The 25,460-nt window shown below is 40.3% G+C and overlaps 11 non-coding genes across 11 annotated transcripts; all 11 read right to left on the reverse strand.

Annotated features, from left to right (window-relative positions):
- Nucleotides 1–2,778: 2,778 nt before the first annotated feature.
- trnav-cac lies at nucleotides 2,779–2,851 on the reverse strand. Its single transcript has one exon. It is a non-coding gene; the product is annotated as a tRNA-Val (tRNA).
- Nucleotides 2,852–2,980: 129 nt separating this feature from the next.
- trnav-cac lies at nucleotides 2,981–3,053 on the reverse strand. Its single transcript has one exon. It is a non-coding gene; the product is annotated as a tRNA-Val (tRNA).
- A 1,769-nt stretch (nucleotides 3,054–4,822) lies between these two features.
- trnav-aac lies at nucleotides 4,823–4,895 on the reverse strand. The gene has a single exon. It is a non-coding gene; the product is annotated as a tRNA-Val (tRNA).
- Nucleotides 4,896–7,466: 2,571 nt separating this feature from the next.
- trnav-cac lies at nucleotides 7,467–7,539 on the reverse strand. The gene has a single exon. It is a non-coding gene; the product is annotated as a tRNA-Val (tRNA).
- A 2,203-nt stretch (nucleotides 7,540–9,742) lies between these two features.
- On the reverse strand, nucleotides 9,743–9,815 carry trnav-aac. The gene has a single exon. It is a non-coding gene; the product is annotated as a tRNA-Val (tRNA).
- Nucleotides 9,816–12,384: 2,569 nt separating this feature from the next.
- trnav-aac lies at nucleotides 12,385–12,457 on the reverse strand. Its single transcript has one exon. It is a non-coding gene; the product is annotated as a tRNA-Val (tRNA).
- A 2,569-nt stretch (nucleotides 12,458–15,026) lies between these two features.
- Nucleotides 15,027–15,099, reverse strand: trnav-aac. The gene has a single exon. It is a non-coding gene; the product is annotated as a tRNA-Val (tRNA).
- A 1,099-nt stretch (nucleotides 15,100–16,198) lies between these two features.
- On the reverse strand, nucleotides 16,199–16,271 carry trnav-aac. Its single transcript has one exon. It is a non-coding gene; the product is annotated as a tRNA-Val (tRNA).
- An 897-nt stretch (nucleotides 16,272–17,168) lies between these two features.
- Nucleotides 17,169–17,241, reverse strand: trnav-aac. The gene has a single exon. It is a non-coding gene; the product is annotated as a tRNA-Val (tRNA).
- A 1,232-nt stretch (nucleotides 17,242–18,473) lies between these two features.
- On the reverse strand, nucleotides 18,474–18,546 carry trnav-cac. The gene has a single exon. It is a non-coding gene; the product is annotated as a tRNA-Val (tRNA).
- A 4,613-nt stretch (nucleotides 18,547–23,159) lies between these two features.
- trnav-aac lies at nucleotides 23,160–23,232 on the reverse strand. Its single transcript has one exon. It is a non-coding gene; the product is annotated as a tRNA-Val (tRNA).
- Nucleotides 23,233–25,460: the final 2,228 nt, after the last annotated feature.

Raw genomic sequence — 25,460 nt, forward strand, 5'->3', positions numbered from 1 at the left:
GGCATTGGGAAATATTGAATATTACAAAATGTTTCCACCCGGTTTCGAACCGGGGACCTTTCGCGTGTGAGGTGAACGTGATAACCACTACACTACGGAAACCGAATTATTGGAAAACTAAGGGTGTGACTGACTTTCGCATGTGAGGCGAACGTGATAACTAATACACTACTGAAACTAAAGTCTGAATAGCAAATACTGAGAAGTGCGAAGGACCAATCTGTTAAAATGTGTTTCCGCCCGGTCTCGAACCGGGGACCTTTCGCGTGTGATGCGAACTTGATAACCACTACACTACGGAAACCGAATGATTGGAAAACTAAGGGTGTGACTGACTTTGGCTGGGTGGGACATTTATCGCTCTCAGAACCTAATGAAATCAGAAATTACTTAGTCAATTAATTAAACAATACGGCTTGAGAAGGGTGGGTATTATGGCTCTTTCTGTGGTAACTCAATTTGGGATATTATGTGAGGTAGACATGAGAAGCCGGGAATTATCGTGTGCAGCCGGAACATTGGAAGAGGCTTGGTGGTTCCAAACTTCTTCTATTTAAGAGTGATGGAAGCCACTGTGTTCTTGGGTACCTTCAATGCTGCAGAAATGACCAATCATTTGAATTTACCACAGGTGGACTCCAATCAAGTTGAAGAAACATCTCAAGGATGATCAATGGAAACAGGATGGACCTGAGCTCAATTTCCAGTCTCATAGCAAAGGGTCTGAAAATGTATGTAAATAAGGTATTTTTAAAATATTTTTTTCATTAATAAAAACTATATGCTATCGCTTTGTCATTATGTGGTATTGTGTGTAGATAGATTTTATTTTATTTCATCCATTTTAGTATAAGGCTGTAACGTAACAAAATGTGGAAAAAAGTAAGGGGTCTGAAAACTTTCCGAATGCACTGTACCTATGCAGGCTAGCTTCTTTTCCTTTGCTAGCCAGCCAACTAAATCTATCACACAATCACATCAAGCAGCTGAAATGACAGAAAACGATCTACATTTTTGTTTGTTTTACCTTGGATTATATTGCCATTTCTTTGGATATATCCATTACAATGACCCTGATAAATGAATTTGCCTGGCTCAGAGAAGCTGTCAGTCTGGTCACATTCATACAGATCGCATGGTGGAGGTCCCCAAAAAAAACGGCAACATTGATCCACTGGTCGGAGAGGTAGACAGCAAGGTTTAGACAAACCTCAACTGTTTCAAACCAAATGCTAGCCTCTGGGCATTGGGAAATATTGAATATTACAAAATGTTTCCACCCGGTTTGAACCGGGGACCTTTCGCGTGTGAGGCGAACGTGATAACCACTACACTACAGAAACTGAATGATTGGTAAACTAAGGGTGTGACTGACTTTCGCGTGTGAGGCGAACGTGATAACCAATACACTACTGAAACTAAAGTCTGAATAGCAAATACTGAGAAGTGCGAAGGACCAATCTGTTAAAATGTGTTTCCGCCCGGTCTCGAAACGGGGACCTTTCGCGTGTTAGCCGAACGTGATAACCAGTACACTACGGAAACCCAATGAGTGGAGTACTAAGGGTGTGGCTGACTTTGGCTGGGTGGGACATTTATCGCTCTCAGAACCTAATGAAATCAGAAATTACTTAGTCAATTAATTAAACAATAAGGCTTGAGAAGCCGGGAATTATTGTGTGCAGCGGCTCTTGGAAGAGGCTTGGTGGTTCAAAACTTCTTCCATTTAAGAGTGATGGAAGCCACTGTGTTCTTGGGTACCTTCAATGCTGCAGAAATGACCAATCATTTGAATTTACCACAGGTGGACTCCAATCAAGTTGAAGAAACATCTCAAGGATGATCAATGGAAACAGGATGGACCTGAGCTCAATTTCCAGCCTCATAGCAAAGGGTCTGAAAACGTACGTAAATAAGGTATTTTTAAAATATTTAATGGGTATAATGGCTCTTTCTGTGGTACTCAATTTGGGATATTATGTGAGGTAGACATGAGAAGCCGGGAATTATCGTGTGCAGCCGGAACTTGGAAGAGGCTTGGTGGTTCCAAACTTCTTCTATTTAAGAGTGATGGAAGCCACTGTGTTCTTGGGTACCTTCAATGCTGCAGAAATGACCAATCATTTGAATTTACCACAGGTGGATTCCAATCAAGTTGAAGAAACATCTCAAGGATGATCAATGGAAACAGGATGGAACTGAGCTCAATTTCCAGCCTCATAGCAAAGGGTCTGAAAATGTATGTAAATAAGGTATTTTTAAAATATTTTTTTCATTAATAAAAACTATATGTTATCGCTTTGTCATTATGTGGTATTGTGTGTAGATAGATTTTATTTTATTTCATCCATTTTAGTATAAGGCTGTAACGTAACAAAATGTGGAAAAAAGTAAGGGGTCTGAAAACTTTCCGAATGCACTGTACCTATGCAGGCTAGCTTCTTTTCCTTTGCTAGCCAGCCAACTAAATCTATCACACAATCACATCAAGCAGCTGAAATGACAGAAAACGATCTACATTTTTGTTTGTTTTACCTTGGATTATATTGCCATTTCTTTGGATATATCCATTACAATGACCCTGATAAATGAATTTGCCTGGCTCAGAGAAGCTGTCAGTCTGGTCACATTCATACAGATCGCATGGTGGAGGTCCCCAAAAAAACGGCAACATTGATCCACTGGTCGGAGAGGTAGACAGCAAGGTTTAGACAAACGTCAACTGTTTCAAACCAAATGCTAGCCTCTGGGCATTGGGAAATATTGAATATTACAAAATGTTTCCACCCGGTTTCGAACCAGGGACCTTTCGCGTGTGAGGCGAACGTGATAACCACTACACTACGGAAACCGAATGATTGGAAAACTAAGGGTGTGACTGACTTTCGCGTGTGAGGCGAACGTGATAACCAATAAACTACTGAAACTAAAGTCTGAATAGCAAATACTGAGAAGTGCGAAGGACCAATCTGTTAAAATGTGTTTCCACCCGGTCTCGAACCGGGGACCTTTCGCGTGTGAGGCGAACGTGATAACCACTACACTACGGAAACCGAATGATTGGAAAACTAAGGGTGTGACTGACTTTGGCTGGGTGGGACATTTGTCGCTCTCAGAACCTAATGAAATCAGAAATTACTTAGTCAATTAATTAAACAATAAGGCTTGAGAAGCCGGGAATTATTGTGTGCAGCGGCTCTTGGAAGAGGCTTGGTGGTTCAAAACTTCTTCCATTTAAGAGTGATGGAAGCCACTGTGTTCTTGGGTACCTTCAATGCTGCAGAAATGACCAATCATTTGAATTTACCACAGGTGGACTCCAATCAAGTTGAAGAAACATCTCAAGGATGATCAATGGAAACAGGATGGACCTGAGCTCAATTTCCAGCCTCATAGCAAAGGGTCTGAAAACTTACGTAAATAAGGTATTTTTAAAATATTTAATGTGTATTATGGCTCTTTCTGTGGAACTCAATTTGGGATATTATGTGAGGTAGACATGAAAAGCCGGGAATTATCGTGTGCAGCCGGAACTTGGAAGAGGCTTGGTGGTTCCAAACTTCTTCCATTTAAGAGTGATGGAAGCCACTGTGTTCTTGGGTGCCTTCAATGCTGCAGAAATGACTAATCATTTGAATTTACCACAGGTGGACTCCAATCAAGTTGAAGAAACATCTCAAGGATGATCAATGGAAACAGGATGGACCTGAGCTCAATTTCCAGCCTCATAGCAAAGGGTCTGAAAACGTACGTAAATAAGGTATTTTTAAAATATTTAATGGGTATTATGGCTCTTTCTGTGGTACTCAATTTGGGATATTATGTGAGGTAGACATGAGAAGCCGGTAATTATTGTGTGCAGCCGGAACATGGAAGAGGCTTGGTGGTTCCAAACTTCTTCTATTTAAGAGTGATGGAAGCCACTGTGTTCTTGGGTACCTTCAATGCTGCAGAAATGACCAATCATTTGAATTTACCACAGGTGGACTCCAATCAAGTTGAAGAAACATCTCAAGGATGATCAATGGAAACAGGATGGACCTGAGCTCAATTTCCAGCCTCATAGCAAAGGGTCTGAAAATGTATGTAAATAAGGTATTTTTAAAATATTTTTTCATTAATAAAAACTATATGTTATCGCTTTGTCATTATGTGGTATTGTGTGTAGATAGATTTTATTTTATTTCATCCATTTTAGTATAAGGCTGTAACGAAACAAAATGTGGAAAAAAGTAAGGGGTCTGAAAACTTTCCCAATGCACTGTACCTATGCAGGCTAGCTTCTTTTCCTTTGCTAGCCAGCCAACTAAATCTATCACACAATCACATCAAGCAGCTGAAATGACAGAAAACGATCTACATTTTTGTTTGTTTTACCTTGGATTATATTGCCATTTCTTTGGATATATCCATTACAATGACCCTGATAAATGAATTTGCCTGGCTCAGAGAAGCTGTCAGTCTGGTCACATTCATACAGATCGCATGGTGGAGGTCCCCAAAAAAACGGCAACATTGATCCACAGGTCGGAGAGGTAGACAGCAAGGTTTAGACAAAGCTCAACTGTTTCAAACCAAATGCTAGCCTCTGGGCATTGGGAAATATTGAATATTACAAAATGTTTCGGCCAGGTTTCAAACCGGGGACCTTTCACGTGTGAGGCAAACGTGATAACCACTACACTACGGAAACCAAATTATTGGAAAACTAAGGGTGTGACTGACTTTCGCGTGTGAGGCGAACGTGATAACTAATACACTACTGAAACTAAAGTCTGAATAGCAAATACTGAGAAGTGCAAAGGACCAATCTGTTAAAATGTGTTTCCGCCCGGTCTCGAACCGGGGACCTTTCGCGTGTTAGGCGAACGTGATAACCACTACACTACAGAAACCCAATGAGTGGCGTACTAAGGGTGTGGCTGACTTGGGCTGGGTGGGACATTTATCGCTCTCAGAATCTAATGAAATCAGAAATTACTTAGTCAATTAATTAAACAATAAGGCTTGAGAAGCCGGGAATTATTGTGTGCAGCGGCTCTTGGACGAGGCTTGGTGGTTCAAAACTTCTTCCATTTAAGAGTGATGGAAGCCACTGTGTTCTTGGGTACCTTCAATGCTGCAGAAATGACCAATCATTTGAATTTACCACAGGTGGACTCCAATCAAGTTGAAGAAACATCTCAAGGATGATCAATGGAAACAGGATGGACCTGAGCTCAATTTCCAGTCTCATAGCAAAGGGTCTGAAAATGTATGTAAATAAGGTATTTTTAAAATATTTTTTTCATTAATAAAAACTATATGCTATCGCTTTGTCATTATGTGGTATTGTGTGTAGATAGATTTTATTTTATTTCATCCATTTTAGTATAAGGCTGTAACGTAACAAAATGTGGAAAAAAGTAAGGGGTCTGAAAACTTTCCGAATGCACTGTACCTATGCAGGCTAGCTTCTTTTCCTTTGCTAGCCAGCCAACTAAATCTATCACACAATCACATCAAGCAGCTGAAATGACAGAAAACGATCTACATTTTTGTTTGTTTTACCTTGGATTATATTGCCATTTCTTTGGATATATCCATTACAATGACCCTGATAAATGAATTTGCCTGGCTCAGAGAAGCTGTCAGTCTGGTCACATTCATACAGATCGCATGGTGGAGGTCCCCAAAAAACGGCAACATTGATCCACAGGTCGGAGAGGTAGACAGCAAGGTTTAGACAAACCTCAACTGTTTCAAACCAAATGCTAGCCTCTGGGCATTGGGAAATATTGAATATTACAAGATGTTTCCGCCCGGTTTCGAACCGGGGACCTTTCGCGTGTGAGGCAAACGTGATAACCACTACACTGGTTCAAAACTTCTTCCATTTAAGAGTGATGGAAGCCACTGTGTTCTTGGGTACCTTCAATGCTGCAGAAATGACCAATCATTTGAATTTACCACAGGTGGACTCCAATCAAGTTGAAGAAACATCTCAAGGATGATCAATGGAAACAGGATGGACCTGAGCTCAATTTCCAGCCTCATAGCAAAGGGTCTGAAAACTTACGTAAATAAGGTATTTTTAAAATATTTAATGTGTATTATGGCTCTTTCTGTGGAACTCAATTTGGGATATTATGTGAGGTAGACATGAAAAGCCGGGAATTATCGTGTGCAGCCGGAACTTGGAAGAGGCTTGGTGGTTCCAAACTTCTTCCATTTAAGAGTGATGGAAGCCACTGTGTTCTTGGGTGCCTTCAATGCTGCAGAAATGACTAATCATTTGAATTTACCACAGGTGGACTCCAATCAAGTTGAAGAAACATCTCAAGGATGATCAATGGAAACAGGATGGACCTGAGCTCAATTTCCAGCCTCATAGCAAAGGGTCTGAAAACGTACGTAAATAAGGTATTTTTAAAATATTTAATGGGTATTATGGCTCTTTCTGTGGTACTCAATTTGGGATATTATGTGAGGTAGACATGAGAAGCCGGTAATTATTGTGTGCAGCCGGAACATGGAAGAGGCTTGGTGGTTCCAAACTTCTTCTATTTAAGAGTGATGGAAGCCACTGTGTTCTTGGGTACCTTCAATGCTGCAGAAATGACCAATAATTTGAATTTACCACAGGTGGACTCCAATCAAGTTGAAGAAACATCTCAAGGATGATCAATGGAAACAGGATGGACCTGAGCTCAATTTCCAGCCTCATAGCAAAGGGTCTGAAAATGTATGTAAATAAGGTATTTTTAAAATATTTTTTCATTAATAAAAACTATATGTTATCGCTTTGTCATTATGTGGTATTGTGTGTAGATAGATTTTATTTTATTTCATCCATTTTAGTATAAGGCTGTAACGAAACAAAATGTGGAAAAAAGTAAGGGGTCTGAAAACTTTCCGAATGCACTGTACCTATGCAGGCTAGCTTCTTTTCCTTTGCTAGCCAGCCAACTAAATCTATCACACAATCACATCAAGCAGCTGAAATGACAGAAAACGATCTACATTTTTGTTTGTTTTACCTTGGATTATATTGCCATTTCTTTGGATATATCCATTACAATGACCCTGATAAATGAATTTGCCTGGCTCAGAGAAGCTGTCAGTCTGGTCACATTCATACAGATCGCATGGTGGAGGTCCCCAAAAAAACGGCAACATTGATCCACATGGTCGGAGAGGTAGACAGCAAGGTTTAGACAAACGTCAACTGTTTCAAACCAAATGCTAGCCTCTGGGCATTGGGAAATATTGAATATTACAAAATGTTTCGCACCGGTTTCGAACCGGGGACCTTTCAGCGTGTGAGGCAAACGTGATAACCACTACACTACGGAAACCGAATGATTGGAAAACTAAGGGTGTGACTGACTTTCGCGTGTGAGGCGAACGTGATAACTAATAAACTACTGAAACTAAAGTCTGAATAGCAAATACTGAGAAGTGCGAAGGACCAATCTGTTAAAATGTGTTTCCACCCGGTCTCGAACCGGGGACCTTTCGCGTGTGAGGCGAACGTGATAACCACTACACTACGGAAACCGAATGATTGGAATACTAAGGGTGTGACTGACTTTGGCTGGGTGGGACATTTGTCGCTCTCAGAACCTAATGAAATCAGAAATTACTTAGTCAATTAATTAAACAATAAGGCTTGAGAAGCCGGGAATTATTGTGTGCAGCGGCTCTTGGAAGAGGCTTGGTGGTTCAAAACTTCTTCCATTTAAGAGTGATGGAAGCCACTGTGTTCTTGGGTACCTTCAATGCTGCAGAAATGACCAATCATTTGAATTTACCACAGGTGGACTCCAATCAAGTTGAAGAAACATCTCAAGGATGATCAATGGAAACAGGATGGACCTGAGCTCAATTTCCAGCCTCATAGCAAAGGGTCTGAAAATGTATGTAAATAAGGTATTTTTAAAATATTTTTTTCATTAATAAAAACTATATGCTATCGCTTTGTCATTATGTGGTATTGTGTGTAGATAGATTTTATTTTATTTCATCCATTTTAGTATAAGGCTGTAACGAAACAAAATGTGGAAAAAAGTAAGGGGTCTGAAAACTTTCCGAATGCACTGTACCTATGCAGGCTAGCTTCTTTTCCTTTGCTAGCCAGCCAACTAAATCTATCACACAATCACATCAAGCAGCTGAAATTACCTTGGATTATATTGCCATTTCTTTGGATATATCCATTACAATGACCCTGATAAATGAATTTGCCTGGCTCAGAGAAGCTGTCAGTCTGGTCACATTCATACAGATCGCATGGTGGAGGTCCCCAAAAAACGGCAACATTGATCCACAGGTCGGAGAGGTAGACAGCAAGGTTTAGACAAACCTCAACTGTTTCAAACCAAATGCTAGCCTCTGGGCATTGGGAAATATTGAATATTACAAGATGTTTCCGCCCGGTTTCGAACCGGGGACCTTTCGCGTGTGAGGCGAACGTGATAACCACTACACTGGTTCAAAACTTCTTCCATTTAATAGTGATGGAAGCCACTGTGTTCTTGGGTACCTTCAATGCTGCAGAAATGACCAATCATTTGAATTTACCACAGGTGGACTCCAATCAAGTTGAAGAAACATCTCAAGGATGATCAATGGAAACAGGATGGACCTGAGCTCAATTTCCAGCCTCATAGCAAAGGGTCTGAAAACTTACGTAAATAAGGTATTTTTAAAATATTTAATGTGTATTATGGCTCTTTCTGTGGAACTCAATTTGGGATATTATGTGAGGTAGACATGAAAAGCCGGGAATTATCGTGTGCAGCCGGAACTTGGAAGAGGCTTGGTGGTTCCAAACTTCTTCCATTTAAGAGTGATGGAAGCCACTGTGTTCTTGGGTGCCTTCAATGCTGCAGAAATGACTAATCATTTGAATTTACCACAGGTGGACTCCAATCAAGTTGAAGAAACATCTCAAGGATGATCAATGGAAACAGGATGGACCTGAGCTCAATTTCCAGCCTCATAGCAAAGGGTCTGAAAATGTATGTAAATAAGGTATTTTTAAAATATTTTTTCATTAATAAAAACTATATGCTATCGCTTTGTCATTATGTGGTATTGTGTGTAGATAGATTTTATTTTATTTCATCCATTTTAGTATAAGGCTGTAACGAAACAAAATGTGGAAAAAAGTAAGGGGTCTGAAAACTTTCCCAATGCACTGTACCTATGCAGGCTAGCTTCTTTTCCTTTGCTAGCCAGCCAACTAAATCTATCACACAATCACATCAAGCAGCTGAAATGACAGAAAACGATCTACATTTTTGTTTGTTTTACCTTGGATTATATTGCCATTTCTTTGGATATATCCATTACAATGACCCTGATAAATGAATTTGCCTGGCTCAGAGAAGCTGTCAGTCTGGTCACATTCATACAGATCGCATGGTGGAGGTCCCCAAAAAAACGGCAACATTGATCCACAGGTCGGAGAGGTAGACAGCAAGGTTTAGACAAAGCTCAACTGTTTCAAACCAAATGCTAGCCTCTGGGCATTGGGAAATATTGAATATTACAAAATGTTTCGGCCAGGTTTCAAACCGGGGACCTTTCACGTGTGAGGCAAACGTGATAACCACTACACTACGGAAACCAAATTATTGGAAAACTAAGGGTGTGACTGACTTTCGCGTGTGAGGCGAACGTGATAACTAATACACTACTGAAACTAAAGTCTGAATAGCAAATACTGAGAAGTGCAAAGGACCAATCTGTTAAAATGTGTTTCCGCCCGGTCTTGAACCGGGGACCTTTCGCGTGTTAGGCGAACGTGATAACCACTACACTACAGAAACCCAATGAGTGGCGTACTAAGGGTGTGGCTGACTTGGGCTGGGTGGGACATTTATCGCTCTCAGAACCTAATGAAATCAGAAATTACTTAGTCAATTAATTAAACAATAAGGCTTGAGAAGCCGGGAATTATTGTGTGCAGCGTCTCTTGGACGAGGCTTGGTGGTTCAAAACTTCTTCCATTTAAGAGTGATGGAAGCCACTGTGTTCTTGGGTACCTTCAATGCTGCAGAAATGACCAATCATTTGAATTTACCACAGGTGGACTCCAATCAAGTTGAAGAAACATCTCAAGGATGATCAATGGAAACAGGATGGACCTGAGCTCAATTTCCAGTCTCATAGCAAAGGGTCTGAAAATGTATGTAAATAAGGTATTTTTAAAATATTTTTTTCATTAATAAAAACTATATGCTATCGCTTTGTCATTATGTGGTATTGTGTGTAGATAGATTTTATTTTATTTCATCCATTTTAGTATAAGGCTGTAACGTAACAAAATGTGGAAAAAAGTAAGGGGTCTGAAAACTTTCCGAATGCACTGTACCTATGCAGGCTAGCTTCTTTTCCTTTGCTAGCCAGCCAACTAAATCTATCACACAATCACATCAAGCAGCTGAAATGACAGAAAACGATCTACATTTTTGTTTGTTTTACCTTGGATTATATTGCCATTTCTTTGGATATATCCATTACAATGACCCTGATAAATGAATTTGCCTGGCTCAGAGAAGCTGTCAGTCTGGTCACATTCATACAGATCGCATGGTGGAGGTCCCCAAAAAACGGCAACATTGATCCACAGGTCGGAGAGGTAGACAGCAAGGTTTAGACAAACCTCAACTGTTTCAAACCAAATGCTAGCCTCTGGGCATTGGGAAATATTGAATATTACAAGATGTTTCCGCCCGGTTTCGAACCGGGGACCTTTCGCGTGTGAGGCAAACGTGATAACCACTACACTGGTTCAAAACTTCTTCCATTTAAGAGTGATGGAAGCCACTGTGTTCTTGGGTACCTTCAATGCTGCAGAAATGACCAATCATTTGAATTTACCACAGGTGGACTCCAATCAAGTTGAAGAAACATCTCAAGGATGATCAATGGAAACAGGATGGACCTGAGCTCAATTTCCAGCCTCATAGCAAAGGGTCTGAAAACTTACGTAAATAAGGTATTTTTAAAATATTTAATGTGTATTATGGCTCTTTCTGTGGAACTCAATTTGGGATATTATGTGAGGTAGACATGAAAAGCCGGGAATTATCGTGTGCAGCCGGAACTTGGAAGAGGCTTGGTGGTTCCAAACTTCTTCCATTTAAGAGTGATGGAAGCCACTGTGTTCTTGGGTGCCTTCAATGCTGCAGAAATGACTAATCATTTGAATTTACCACAGGTGGACTCCAATCAAGTTGAAGAAACATCTCAAGGATGATCAATGGAAACAGGATGGACCTGAGCTCAATTTCCAGCCTCATAGCAAAGGGTCTGAAAACGTACGTAAATAAGGTATTTTTAAAATATTTAATGGGTATTATGGCTCTTTCTGTGGTACTCAATTTGGGATATTATGTGAGGTAGACATGAGAAGCCGGTAATTATTGTGTGCAGCCGGAACATGGAAGAGGCTTGGTTGTTCCAAACTTCTTCTATTTAAGAGTGATGGAAGCCACTGTGTTCTTGGGTACCTTCAATGCTGCAGAAATGACCAATCATTTGAATTTACCACAGGTGGACTCCAATCAAGTTGAAGAAACATCTCAAGGATGATCAATGGAAACAGGATGGACCTGAGCTCAATTTCCAGCCTCATAGCAAAGGGTCTGAAAATGTATGTAAATAAGGTATTTTTAAAATATTTTTTCATTAATAAAAACTACATGTTATCGCTTTGTCATTATGTGGTATTGTGTGTAGATAGATTTTATTTTATTTCATCCATTTTAGTATAAGGCTGTAACGAAACAAAATGTGGAAAAAAGTAAGGGGTCTGAAAACTTTCCCAATGCACTGTACCTATGCAGGCTAGCTTCTTTTCCTTTGCTAGCCAGCCAACTAAATCTATCACACAATCACATCAAGCAGCTGAAATGACAGAAAACGATCTACATTTTTGTTTGTTTTACCTTGGATTATATTGCCATTTCTTTGGATATATCCATTACAATGACCCTGATAAATGAATTTGCCTGGCTCAGAGAAGCTGTCAGTCTGGTCACATTCATACAGATCGCATGGTGGAGGTCCCCAAAAAAACGGCAACATTGATCCACAGGTCGGAGAGGTAGACAGCAAGGTTTAGACAAAGCTCAACTGTTTCAAACCAAATGCTAGCCTCTGGGCATTGGGAAATATTGAATATTACAAAATGTTTCGGCCAGGTTTCAAACCGGGGACCTTTCACGTGTGAGGCAAACGTGATAACCACTACACTACGGAAACCAAATTATTGGAAAACTAAGGGTGTGACTGACTTTCGCGTGTGAGGCGAACGTGATAACTAATACACTACTGAAACTAAAGTCTGAATAGCAAATACTGAGAAGTGCAAAGGACCAATCTGTTAAAATGTGTTTCCGCCAGGTCTCGAACCGGGGACCTTTCGCGTGTTAGGCGAACGTGATAACCACTACACTACAGAAACCCAATGAGTGGCGTACTAAGGGTGTGGCTGACTTGGGCTGGGTGGGACATTTATCGCTCTCAGAACCTAATGAAATCAGAAATTACTTAGTCAATTAATTAAACAATAAGGCTTGAGAAGCCGGGAATTATTGTGTGCAGCGGCTCTTGGACGAGGCTTGGTGGTTCAAAACTTCTTCCATTTAAGAGTGATGGAAGCCACTGTGTTCTTGGGTACCTTCAATGCTGCAGAAATGACCAATCATTTGAATTTACCACAGGTGGACTCCAATCAAGTTGAAGAAACATCTCAAGGATGATCAATGGAAACAGGATGGACCTGAGCTCAATTTCCAGTCTCATAGCAAAGGGTCTGAAAATGTATGTAAATAAGGTATTTTTAAAATATTTTTTTCATTAATAAAAACTATATGCTATCGCTTTGTCATTATGTGGTATTGTGTGTAGATAGATTTTATTTTATTTCATCCATTTTAGTATAAGGCTGTAACGTAACAAAATGTGGAAAAAAGTAAGGGGTCTGAAAACTTTCCGAATGCACTGTACCTATGCAGGCTAGCTTCTTTTCCTTTGCTAGCCAGCCAACTAAATCTATCACACAATCACATCAAGCAGCTGAAATGACAGAAAACGATCTACATTTTTGTTTGTTTTACCTTGGATTATATTGCCATTTCTTTGGATATATCCATTACAATGACCCTGATAAATGAATTTGCCTGGCTCAGAGAAGCTGTCAGTCTGGTCACATTCATACAGATCGCATGGTGGAGGTCCCCAAAAAACGGCAACATTGATCCACAGGTCGGAGAGGTAGACAGCAAGGTTTAGACAAACCTCAACTGTTTCAAACCAAATGCTAGCCTCTGGGCATTGGGAAATATTGAATATTACAAGATGTTTCCGCCCGGTTTCGAACCGGGGACCTTTCGCGTGTGAGGCAAACGTGATAACCACTACACTGGTTCAAAACTTCTTCCATTTAAGAGTGATGGAAGCCACTGTGTTCTTGGGTACCTTCAATGCTGCAGAAATGACCAATCATTTGAATTTACCACAGGTGGACTCCAATCAAGTTGAAGAAACATCTCAAGGATGATCAATGGAAACAGGATGGACCTGAGCTCAATTTCCAGCCTCATAGCAAAGGGTCTGAAAACTTACGTAAATAAGGTATTTTTAAAATATTTAATGTGTATTATGGCTCTTTCTGTGGAACTCAATTTGGGATATTATGTGAGGTAGACATGAAAAGCCGGGAATTATCGTGTGCAGCCGGAACTTGGAAGAGGCTTGGTGGTTCCAAACTTCTTCCATTTAAGAGTGATGGAAGCCACTGTGTTCTTGGGTGCCTTCAATGCTGCAGAAATGACTAATCATTTGAATTTACCACAGGTGGACTCCAATCAAGTTGAAGAAACACCTCAAGGATGATCAATGGAAACAGGATGGACCTGAGCTCAATTTCCAGCCTCATAGCAAAGGGTCTGAAAACGTACGTAAATAAGGTATTTTTAAAATATTTAATGGGTATTATGGCTCTTTCTGTGGTACTCAATTTGGGATATTATGTGAGGTAGACATGAGAAGCCGGTAATTATTGTGTGCAGCCGGAACATGGAAGAGGCTTGGTGGTTCCAAACTTCTTCTATTTAAGAGTGATGGAAGCCACTGTGTTCTTGGGTACCTTCAATGCTGCAGAAATGACCAATCATTTGAATTTACCACAGGTGGACTCCAATCAAGTTGAAGAAACATCTCAAGGATGATCAATGGAAACAGGATGGACCTGAGCTCAATTTCCAGCCTCATAGCAAAGGGTCTGAAAATGTATGTAAATAAGGTATTTTTAAAATATTTTTTCATTAATAAAAACTACATGTTATCGCTTTGTCATTATGTGGTATTGTGTGTAGATAGATTTTATTTTATTTCATCCATTTTAGTATAAGGCTGTAACGAAACAAAATGTGGAAAAAAGTAAGGGGTCTGAAAACTTTCCCAATGCACTGTACCTATGCAGGCTAGCTTCTTTTCCTTTGCTAGCCAGCCAACTAAATCTATCACACAATCACATCAAGCAGCTGAAATGACAGAAAACGATCTACATTTTTGTTTGTTTTACCTTGGATTATATTGCCATTTCTTTGGATATATCCATTACAATGACCCTGATAAATGAATTTGCCTGGCTCAGAGAAGCTGTCAGTCTGGTCACATTCATACAGATCGCATGGTGGAGGTCCCCAAAAAAACGGCAACATTGATCCACAGGTCGGAGAGGTAGACAGCAAGGTTTAGACAAAGCTCAACTGTTTCAAACCAAATGCTAGCCTCTGGGCATTGGGAAATATTGAATATTACAAAATGTTTCGGCCAGGTTTCAAACCGGGGACCTTTCACGTGTGAGGCAAACGTGATAACCACTACACTACGGAAACCAAATTATTGGAAAACTAAGGGTGTGACTGACTTTCGCGTGTGAGGCGAACGTGATAACTAATACACTACTGAAACTAAAGTCTGAATAGCAAATACTGAGAAGTGCAAAGGACCAATCTGTTAAAATGTGTTTCCGCCAGGTCTCGAACCGGGGACCTTTCGCGTGTTAGGCGAACGTGATAACCACTACACTACAGAAACCCAATGAGTGGCGTACTAAGGGTGTGGCTGACTTGGGCTGGGTGGGACATTTATCGCTCTCAGAACCTAATGAAATCAGAAATTACTTAGTCAATTAATTAAACAATAAGGCTTGAGAAGCCGGGAATTATTGTGTGCAGCGGCTCTTGGACGAGGCTTGGTGGTTCAAAACTTCTTCTATTTAAGAGTGATGGAAGCCACTGTGTTCTTGGGTACCTTCAATGCTGCAGAAATGACCAATCATTTGAATTTACCACAGGTGGACTCCAATCAAGTTGAAGAAACATCTCAAGGATGATCAATGGAAACAGGATGGACCTGAGCTCAATTTCCAGCCTCATAGCAAAGGGTCTGAAAATGTATGTAAATAAGGTATTTTTAAAATATTTTTTCATTAATAAAAACTACATGTTATCGCTTTGTCATTATGTGGTATTGTGTGTAGATAGATTTTATTTTATTTCATCCATTTTAGTATAAGGCTGTAACGAAACAAAATGTGGAAAAAAGTAAGGGGTCTGAAAACTTTCCCAATGCACTGTACCTATGCAGGCTAGCTTCTTTTCCTTTGCTAGCCAGCCAACTAAATCTATCACACAATCACATCAAGCAGCTGAAATGACAGAAAACGATCTACATTTTTGTTTGTTTTACCTTGGATTATATTGCCATTTCTTTGGATATATCCATTACAATGACCCTGATAAATGAATTTGCCTGGCTCAGAGAAGCTGTCAGTCTGGTCACATTCATACAGATCGCATGGTGGAGGTCCCCAAAAAAACGGCAACATTGATCCACAGGTCGGAGAGGTAGACAGCAAGGTTTAGACAAAGCTCAACTGTTTCAAACCAAATGCTAGCCTCTGGGCATTGGGAAATATTGAATATTACAAAATGTTTCGGCCAGGTTTCAAACCGGGGACCTTTCACGTGTGAGGCAAACGTGATAACCACTACACTACGGAAACCAAATTATTGGAAAACTAAGGGTGTGACTGACTTTCGCGTGTGAGGCGAACGTGATAACTAATACACTACTGAAACTAAAGTCTGAATAGCAAATACTGAGAAGTGCAAAGGACCAATCTGTTAAAATGTGTTTCCGCCAGGTCTCGAACCGGGGACCTTTCGCGTGTTAGGCGAACGTGATAACCACTACACTACAGAAACCCAATGAGTGGCGTACTAAGGGTGTGGCTGACTTGGGCTGGGTGGGACATTTATCGCTCTCAGAACCTAATGAAATCAGAAATTACTTAGTCAATTAATTAAACAATAAGGCTTGAGAAGCCGGGAATTATTGTGTGCAGCGGCTCTTGGACGAGGCTTGGTGGTTCAAAACTTCTTCCATTTAAGAGTGATGGAAGCCACTGTGTTCTTGGGTACCTTCAATGCTGCAGAAATGACCAATCATTTGAATTTACCACAGGTGGACTCCAATCAAGTTGAAGAAACATCTCAAGGATGATCAATGGAAACAGGATGGACCTGAGCTCAATTTCCAGTCTCATAGCAAAGGGTCTGAAAATGTATGTAAATAAGGTATTTTTAAAATATTTTTTTCATTAATAAAAACTATATGCTATCGCTTTGTCATTATGTGGTATTGTGTGTAGATAGATTTTATTTTATTTCATCCATTTTAGTATAAGGCTGTAACGTAACAAAATGTGGAAAAAAGTAAGGGGTCTGAAAACTTTCCGAATGCACTGTACCTATGCAGGCTAGCTTCTTTTCCTTTGCTAGCCAGCCAACTAAATCTATCACACAATCACATCAAGCAGCTGAAATGACAGAAAACGATCTACATTTTTGTTTGTTTTACCTTGGATTATATTGCCATTTCTTTGGATATATCCATTACAATGACCCTGATAAATGAATTTGCCTGGCTCAGAGAAGCTGTCAGTCTGGTCACATTCATACAGATCGCATGGTGGAGGTCCCCAAAAAACGGCAACATTGATCCACAGGTCGGAGAGGTAGACAGCAAGGTTTAGACAAACCTCAACTGTTTCAAACCAAATGCTAGCCTCTGGGCATTGGGAAATATTGAATATTACCAAATGTTTCCGCCCGGTTTCGAACCGGGGACCTTTCGCGTGTTAGGCGAACGTGATAACCACTACACTACGGAAACCCAATGAGTGGAGTACTAAGGGTGTGGCTGACTTTGGCTGGGTGGGACATTTATCGCTCTCAGAACCTAATGAAATCAGAAATTACTTAGTCAATTAATTAAACAATAAGGCTTGAGAAGCCGGGAATTATTGTGTGCAGCGGCTCTTGGAAGAGGCTTGGTGGTTCAAAACTTCTTCCATTTAAGAGTGATGGAAGCCACTGTGTTCTTGGGTACCTTCAATGCTGCAGAAATGACCAATCATTTGAATTTACCACAGGTGGACTCCAATCAAGTTGAAGAAACATCTCAAGGATGATCAATGGAAACAGGATGGAACCGAGCTCAATTTCCAGACTCATAGCAAAGGGTCTGAAAACGTACGTAAATAAGGTATTTTTAAAATATTTAATGGGTATTATGGCTCTTTCTGTGGTACTCAATTTGGGATATTATGTGAGGTAGACATGAGAAGCCGGGAATTATCGTGTGCAGCTTGAACTTGGAAGAGGCTTGGTGGTTCCAAACTTCTTCTATTTAAGAGTGATGGAAGCCACTGTGTTCTTGGGTACCTTCAATGCTGCAGAAATGACCAATCATTTGAATTTAACACAGGTGGACTCCAATCAAGTTGAAGAAACATCTCAAGGATGATCAATGGAAACAGGATGGACCTGAGCTCAATTTCCAGCCTCATAGCAAAGGGTCTGAAAATGTATGTAAATAAGGTATTTTTAAAATATTTTTTTCATTAATAAAAACTATATGTTATCGCTTTGTCATTATGTGGTATTGTGTGTAGATAGATTTTATTTTATTTCATCCATTTTAGAATAAGGCTGTAACGTAACAAAATGTGGAAAAAAGTAAGGGGTCTGAAAACTTTCCGAATGCACTGTACTATGCAGGCTAGCTTCTTTTCCTTTGCTAGCCAGCCAACTAAATATATCACACAATCACATCAAGCAGCTGAAATGACAGAAAACGATCTACATTTTTGTTTGTTTTACCTTGGATTATATTGCCATTTCTTTGGATATATCCATTACAATGACCCTGATAAATGAATTTGCCTGGCTCAGAGAAGCTGTCAGTCTGGTCACATTCATACAGATCGCATGGTGGAGGTCCCCAAAAAAACGGCAACATTGATCCACAGGTCGGAGAGGTAGACAGCAAGGTTTAGACAAACCTCAACTGTTTCAAACCAAATGCTAGCCTCTGGGCATTGGGAAATATTGAATATTACAAAATGTTTCCGCCCGGTTTCGAACCGGGGACCTTTCGCGTGTGAGGCGAACGTGATAACCACTACACTACGGAAACCGAATGATTGGAAAACTAAGGGTGTGACTGACTTTCGCGTGTGAGGCGAACGTGATAACCAATACACTACTGAAACTAAAGTCTGAATAGCAAATACTGAGAAGTGCGAAGGACCAATTTGTTAAAATGTGTTTCCGCCCGGTCTCGAACCGGAGACCTTGCGAACGTGATAACATCTACACTACGGAAACCCAATGAGTGAAATACTAAGGGTGTGGCTGACTTTGGCTGGGTGGGACATTTATCGCTCTCAGAACCTAATGAAATCAGAAATTACTTAGTCAATTAATTAAACAATAAGGCTTGAGAAGCCGGGAATTATTGTGTGCAGCGGCACTTGGAAGAGGCTTGGTGGTTCAAAACTTCTTCTATTTAAGAGTGATGGAAGCCACTGTGTTCTTGGGTACCTTCAATGCTGCAGAAATGACCAATCATTTGAATTTACCACAGGTGGACTCCAATCAAGTTGAAGAAACATCTCAAGGATGATCAATGGAAACAGGATGGACCTGAGCTCAATTTCCAGCCTCATAGCAAAGGGTCTGAAAACGTACGTAAATAAGGTATTTTTAAAATATTTAATGGGTATTATGGCTCTTTCTGTGGTACTCAATTTGGGATATTATGTGAGGTAGACATGAGAAGCCGGGAATTATCGTGTGCAGCCGGAACTTGGAAGAGGCTTGGTGGTTCCAAACTTCTTCTATTTAAGAGTAATGGAAGCCACTGTGTTCTTGGGTACCTTCAATGCTGCAGAAATGACCAATCATTTGAATTTACCACAGGTGGACTCCAATCAAGTTGAAGAAACATCTCAAGGATGATCAATGGAAACAGGATGGACCTGAGCTCAATTTCCAGCCTCATAGCAAAGGGTCTGAAAATGTATGTAAATAAGGTATTTTTAAAATATTTTTTTCATTAATAAAAACTATATGTTGTCATTATGTGGTATTGTGTGTAGATAGATTTTATTTTATTTCATCCATTTTAGTATAAGGCTGTAACGTAACAAAATGTGGAAAAAAGTAAGGGGTCTGAAAACTTTCCGAATGCACTGTACCTATGCAGGCTAGCTTCTTTTCCTTTGCTAGCCAGCCAACTAAATCTATCACACAATCACATCAAGCAGCTGAAATGACAGAAAACGATCTACATTTTTGTTTGTTTTACCTTGGATTATATTGCCATTTCTTTGGATATATCCATTACAATGACCATGATAAATTCATTTGCCTGGCTCAGAGAAGCTGTCAGTCTGGTCACATTCATACAGATCGCATGGTGGAGGTCCCCAAAAAAACAGCAACATTGATCCACAGGTCGGAGAGGTAGACAGCAAGGTTTAGACAAACCTCAACTGTTTCAAACCAAATGCTAGCCTCTGGGCATTGGGAAATATTGAATATTACAAGATGTTTCTGCCCGGTTTCGAACCGGGGACCTTCCACGTGTTAGGCGAACATGATAACCACTACACTACCGGAACCCAATGAGTGGAATACTAAGGGTGTGGCTGACTTTGGCTGGGTGGGACATTTATCGCTCTCAGAACCTAATGAAATCAGAAATTACTTAGTCAATTAATTAAACAATAAGGCTTGAGATGCCGGGAATTATTGTGTGCAGCGGCTCTTGGAAGAGGCTTGGTGGTTCAAAACTTCTTCCATTTAAGAGTGATGGAAGCCACTGTGTTCTTGGGTACCTTCAATGCTGCAGAAATGACCAATCATTTGAATTTACTACAGGTGGACTCCAATCAAGTTGAAGAAACATCTCAAGGATGATCAATGGAAACAGGATGGACCTGAGCTCAATTTCTAGCCTCACAGCAAAGGGTCTGAAAACGTACGTGAAAAAGGTATTTTAAAAATATTTAATGGGTATTATGGCTCTTTCTGTGGTACTCAATTTGGGATATTATTCATACAGATCGCATGGTGGAGGTCCCCAAAAAAACGGCAACATTGATCCACAGGTCGGAGAGGTAGACAGCAAGGTTTAGACAAACCTCAACTGTTTCAAACCAAATGCTAGCCTCTGGGCTTTGGGAAATATTGAATATTACAAAATGTTTCCGCCCGGTTTTGAACCGGGGACCTTTCGCATGTGAGGCGAATTTGATAACCAATACACTACTGAAACTCAAGTCTGAATAGCAAATACTGAAAAGTGCGAAGGACCAATTTGTTAAATTGTGTTTCAGCCCGGTCTCAAACCGGGGACCTTTCGCGTGTTAGGCGAACGTGATAACCAATACACTACGGAAACCCAGTGAGTGGAATACTAAGGGTGTGGCTGACTTTGGCTGGGTGGGACATTTATCGCTCTCAGAACCTAATGAAATCAGAAATTACTTAGTCAATTAATTAAACAATAAGGCTTGAGAAGCCAGGAATTATTGTGTGCAGCGGCTCTTGGAAGAGGCTTGGTGGTTCAAAACTTCTTCCATTTAAGAGTGATGGAAGCCACTGTGTTCTTGGGTACCTTCAATGCTGCAGAAATGACCAATCATTTGAATTTACCACAGGTGGACTCCAATCAAGTTGAAGAAACATCTCAAGGATGATCAATGGAAACAGGATGGACCTGAGCTCAATTTCCAGCCTCATAGCAAAGGGTCTGAAAACGTACGTAAATAAGGTATTTTTAAAATATTTAATGGGTATTATGGCTCTTTCTGTGGTACTCAATTTGGGATATTATGTGAGGTAGACATGAGAAGCCGGGAATTATCGTGTGCAGCTTGAACTTGGAAGAGGCTTGGTGGTTCAAAACTTCTTCTATTTAAGAGTGATGGAAGCCACTGTGTTCTTGGGTACCTTCAATGCTGCAGAAATGACCAATCATTTGAATTTACCACAGGTGGACTCCAATCAAGTTGAAGAAACATCTCAAGGATGATCAATGGAAACAGGATGGACCTGAGCTCAATTTCCAGCCTCATAGCAAAGGGTCTGAAAACGTACGTAAATAAGGTATTTTTAAAATATTTAATGGGTATTATGGCTCTTTCTGTGGTACTCAATTTGGGATATTATGTGAGGTAGACATGAGAAGCCGGGAATTATCGTGTGCAGCCGGAACTTGGAAGAGGCTTGGTGGTTCCAAACTTCTTCTATTTAAGAATGATGGAAGCCACTGTGTTCTTGGGTACCTTCAATGCTGCAGAAATGACCAATCATTTGAATTTACCACAGGTGGACTCCAATCAAGTTGAAGAAACATCTCAAGGATGATCAATGGAAACAGGATGGACCTGAGCTCAATTTCCAGCCTCATAGCAAAGGGTCTGAAAATGTATGTAAATAAGGTATTTTTAAAATATTTTTTTCATTAATAAAAACTATATGTTGTCATTATGTGGTATTGTGTGTAGATAGATTTTATTTTATTTCATCCATTTTAGTATAAGGCTGTAACGTAACAAAATGTGGAAAAAAGTAAGGGGTCTGAAAACTTTCCGAATGCACTGTACCTATGCAGGCTAGCTTCTTTTCCTTTGCTAGCCAGCCAACTAAATCTATCACACAATCACATCAAGCAGCTGAAATGACAGAAAACGATCTACATTTTTGTTTGTTTTACCTTGGATTATATTGCCATTTCTTTGGATATATCCATTACAATGACCATGATAAATGAATTTGCCTGGCTCAGAGAAGCTGTCAGTCTGGTCACATTCATACAGATCGCATGGTGGAGGTCCCCAAAAAAACAGCAACATTGATCCACAGGTCGGAGAGGTAGACAGCAAGGTTTAGACAAACCTCAACTGTTTCAAACCAAATGCTAGCCTCTGGGCATTGGGAAATATTGAATATTACAAGATGTTTCTGCCCGGTTTCGAACCGGGGACCTTCCACGTGTTAGGCGAACATGATAACCACTACACTACCGGAACCCAAAGAGTGGAATACTAAGGGTGTGGCTGACTTTGGCTGGGTGGGACATTTATCGCTCTCAGAACCTAATGAAATCAGAAATTACTTAGTCAATTAATTAAACAATAAGGCTTGAGATGCCGGGAATTATTGTGTGCAGCGGCTCTTGGAAGAGGCTTGGTGGTTCAAAACTTCTTCCATTTAAGAGTGATGGAAGCCACTGTGTTCTTGGGTACCTTCAATGCTGCAGAAATGACCAATCATTTGAATTTACTACAGGTGGACTCCAATCAAGTTGAAGAAACATCTCAAGGATGATCAATGGAAACAGGATGGACCTGAGCTCAATTTCTAGCCTCACAGCAAAGGGTCTGAAAACGTAAGTGAAAAAGGTATTTTAAAAATATTTAATGGGTATTATGGCTCTTTCTGTGGTACTCAATTTGGGATATTATTCATACAGATCGCATGGTGGAGGTCCCCAAAAAAACGGCAACATTGATCCACAGGTCGGAGAGGTAGACAGCAAGGTTTAGACAAACCTCAACTGTTTCAAACCAAATGCTAGCCTCTGGGCTTTGGGAAATATTGAATATTACAAAATGTTTCCGCCCGGTTTTGAACCGGGGACCTTTCGCGTGTGAGGCGAATTTGATAACCAATACACTACTGAAACTCAAGTCTGAATAGCAAATACTGAAAAGTGCGAAGGACCAATTTGTTAAATTGTGTTTCAGCCCGGTCTCAAACCGGGGACCTTTCGCATGTTAGGCGAACGTGATAACCACTACACTACGGAAACCCAGTGAGTGGAATACTAAGGGTGTGGCTGACTTTGGCTGGGTGGGACATTTATCGCTCTCAGAACCTAATGAAATCAGAAATTACTTAGTCAATTAATTAAACAATAAGGCTTGAGAAGCCGGGAATTATTGTGTGCAGCGGCTCTTGGAAGAGTGGTGGTTCAAAACTTCTTCCATTTAAGAGTGATGGAAGCCACTGTGTTCTTGGGTACCTTCAATGCTGCAGAAATGACCAATCATTTGAATTTACCACAGGTGGACTCCAATCAAGTTGAAGAAACATCTCAAGGATGATCAATGGAAACAGGATGGACCTGAGCTCAATTTCCAGCCTCATAGCAAAGGGTCTGAAAACGTACGTAAATAAGGTATTTTTAAAATATTTTTTTCATTAATAAAAACTATATGTTATCGCTTTGTCATTATGTGGTATTGTGTGTAGATAGATTTTATTTTATTTCATCCATTTTAGTATAAGGCTGTAACGTAACAAAATGTGGAAAAAAGTAAGGGGTCTGAAAACTTTCCGAATGCACTGTACCTATGCAGGCTAGCTTCTTTTCCTTTGCTAGCCAGCCAACTAAATCTATCACACAATCACATCAAGCAGCTGAAATGACAGAAAACGATCTACATTTTTGTTTGTTTTACCTTGGATTATATTGCCATTTCTTTGGATATATCCATTACAATGACCATGATAAATGAATTTGCCTGGCTCAGAGAAGCTGTCAGTCTGGTCACATTCATACAGATCGCATGGTGGAGGTCCCCAAAAAAACGGCAACATTGATCCACAGGTCGGAGAGGTAGACAGCAAGGTTTAGACAAACCTCAACTGTTTCAAACCAAATGCTAGCCTCTGGGCATTGGGAAATATTGAATATTACAAGATGTTTCTGCCCGGTTTCGAACCGGGGACCTTCCGCGTGTTAGGCGAACATGATAACCACTACACTACCGGAACCCAATGAGTGGAATACTAAGGGGGTGGCTGACTTTGGCTGGGTGGGACATTTATCGCTCTCAGAACCTAATGAAATCAGAAATTACTTAGTCAATTAATTAAACAATAAGGCTTGAGATGCCGGGAATTATTGTGTGCAGCGGCTCTTGGAAGAGGCTTGGTGGTTCAAAACTTCTTCAATTTAAGAGTGATGGAAGCCACTGTGTTCTTGGGTACCTTCAATGCTGCAGAAATGACCAATCATTTGAATTTACTACAGGTGGACTCCAATCAAGTTGAAGAAACATCTCAAGGATGATCAATGGAAACAGGATGGACCTGAGCTCAATTTCTAGCCTCACAGCAAAGGGTCTGAAAACGTACGTGAAAAAGGTATTTTAAAAATATTTAATGGGTATTATGGCTCTTTCTGTGGTACTCAATTTGGGATATTATGTGAGGTAGACATGAGAAGCCGGGAATTATCGTGTGCAGCCGGAACTTGGAAGAGGCTTGGTGGTTCAAAACTTCTTCCATTTAAGAGTGATGGAAGCCACTGTGTTCTTGGGTACCTTCAATGCTGCAGAAATGACCAATCATTTGAATTTACCACAGGTGGACTCCAATCAAGTTGAAGAAACATCTCAAGGATGATCAATGGAAACAGGATGGACCTGAGCTCAATTTCCAGCCTCATAGCAAAGGGTCTGAAAATGTATGTAAATAAGGTATTTTAAAAATATTTTTTTCATTAATAAAAACTATATGTTGTCATTATGTGGTATTGTGTGTAGATAGATTTTATTTTATTTCATCCATTTTAGTATAAGGCTGTAACGTAACAAAATGTGGAAAAAAGTAAGGGGTCTGAAAACTTTCCGAATGCACTGTACCTATGCAGGCTAGCTTCTTTTCCTTTGCTAGCCAGCCAACTAAATCTATCACACAATCACATCAAGCAGCTGAAATGACAGAAAACGATCTACATTTTTGTTTGTTTTACCTTGGATTATATTGCCATTTCTTTGGATATATCCATTACAATGACCCTGATAAATGAATTTGCCTGGCTCAGAGATGCTGTCAGTCTGGTCACATTCATACAGATCGCATGGTGGAGGTCCCCAAAAAAACGGCAACATTGATCCACAGGTCGGAGAGGTAGACAGCAAGGTTTAGACAAACCTCAACTGTTTCAAACCAAATGCTAGCCTCTGGGCTTTGGGAAATATTGAATATTACAAAATGTTTCCGCCCGGTTTTGAACCGGGGACCTTTCGC

This window comes from Oncorhynchus mykiss, unplaced genomic scaffold (genome assembly GCF_013265735.2).
Source record: "Oncorhynchus mykiss isolate Arlee unplaced genomic scaffold, USDA_OmykA_1.1 un_scaffold_587, whole genome shotgun sequence".
Lineage (NCBI taxonomy): Eukaryota > Metazoa > Chordata > Actinopteri > Salmoniformes > Salmonidae > Oncorhynchus > Oncorhynchus mykiss.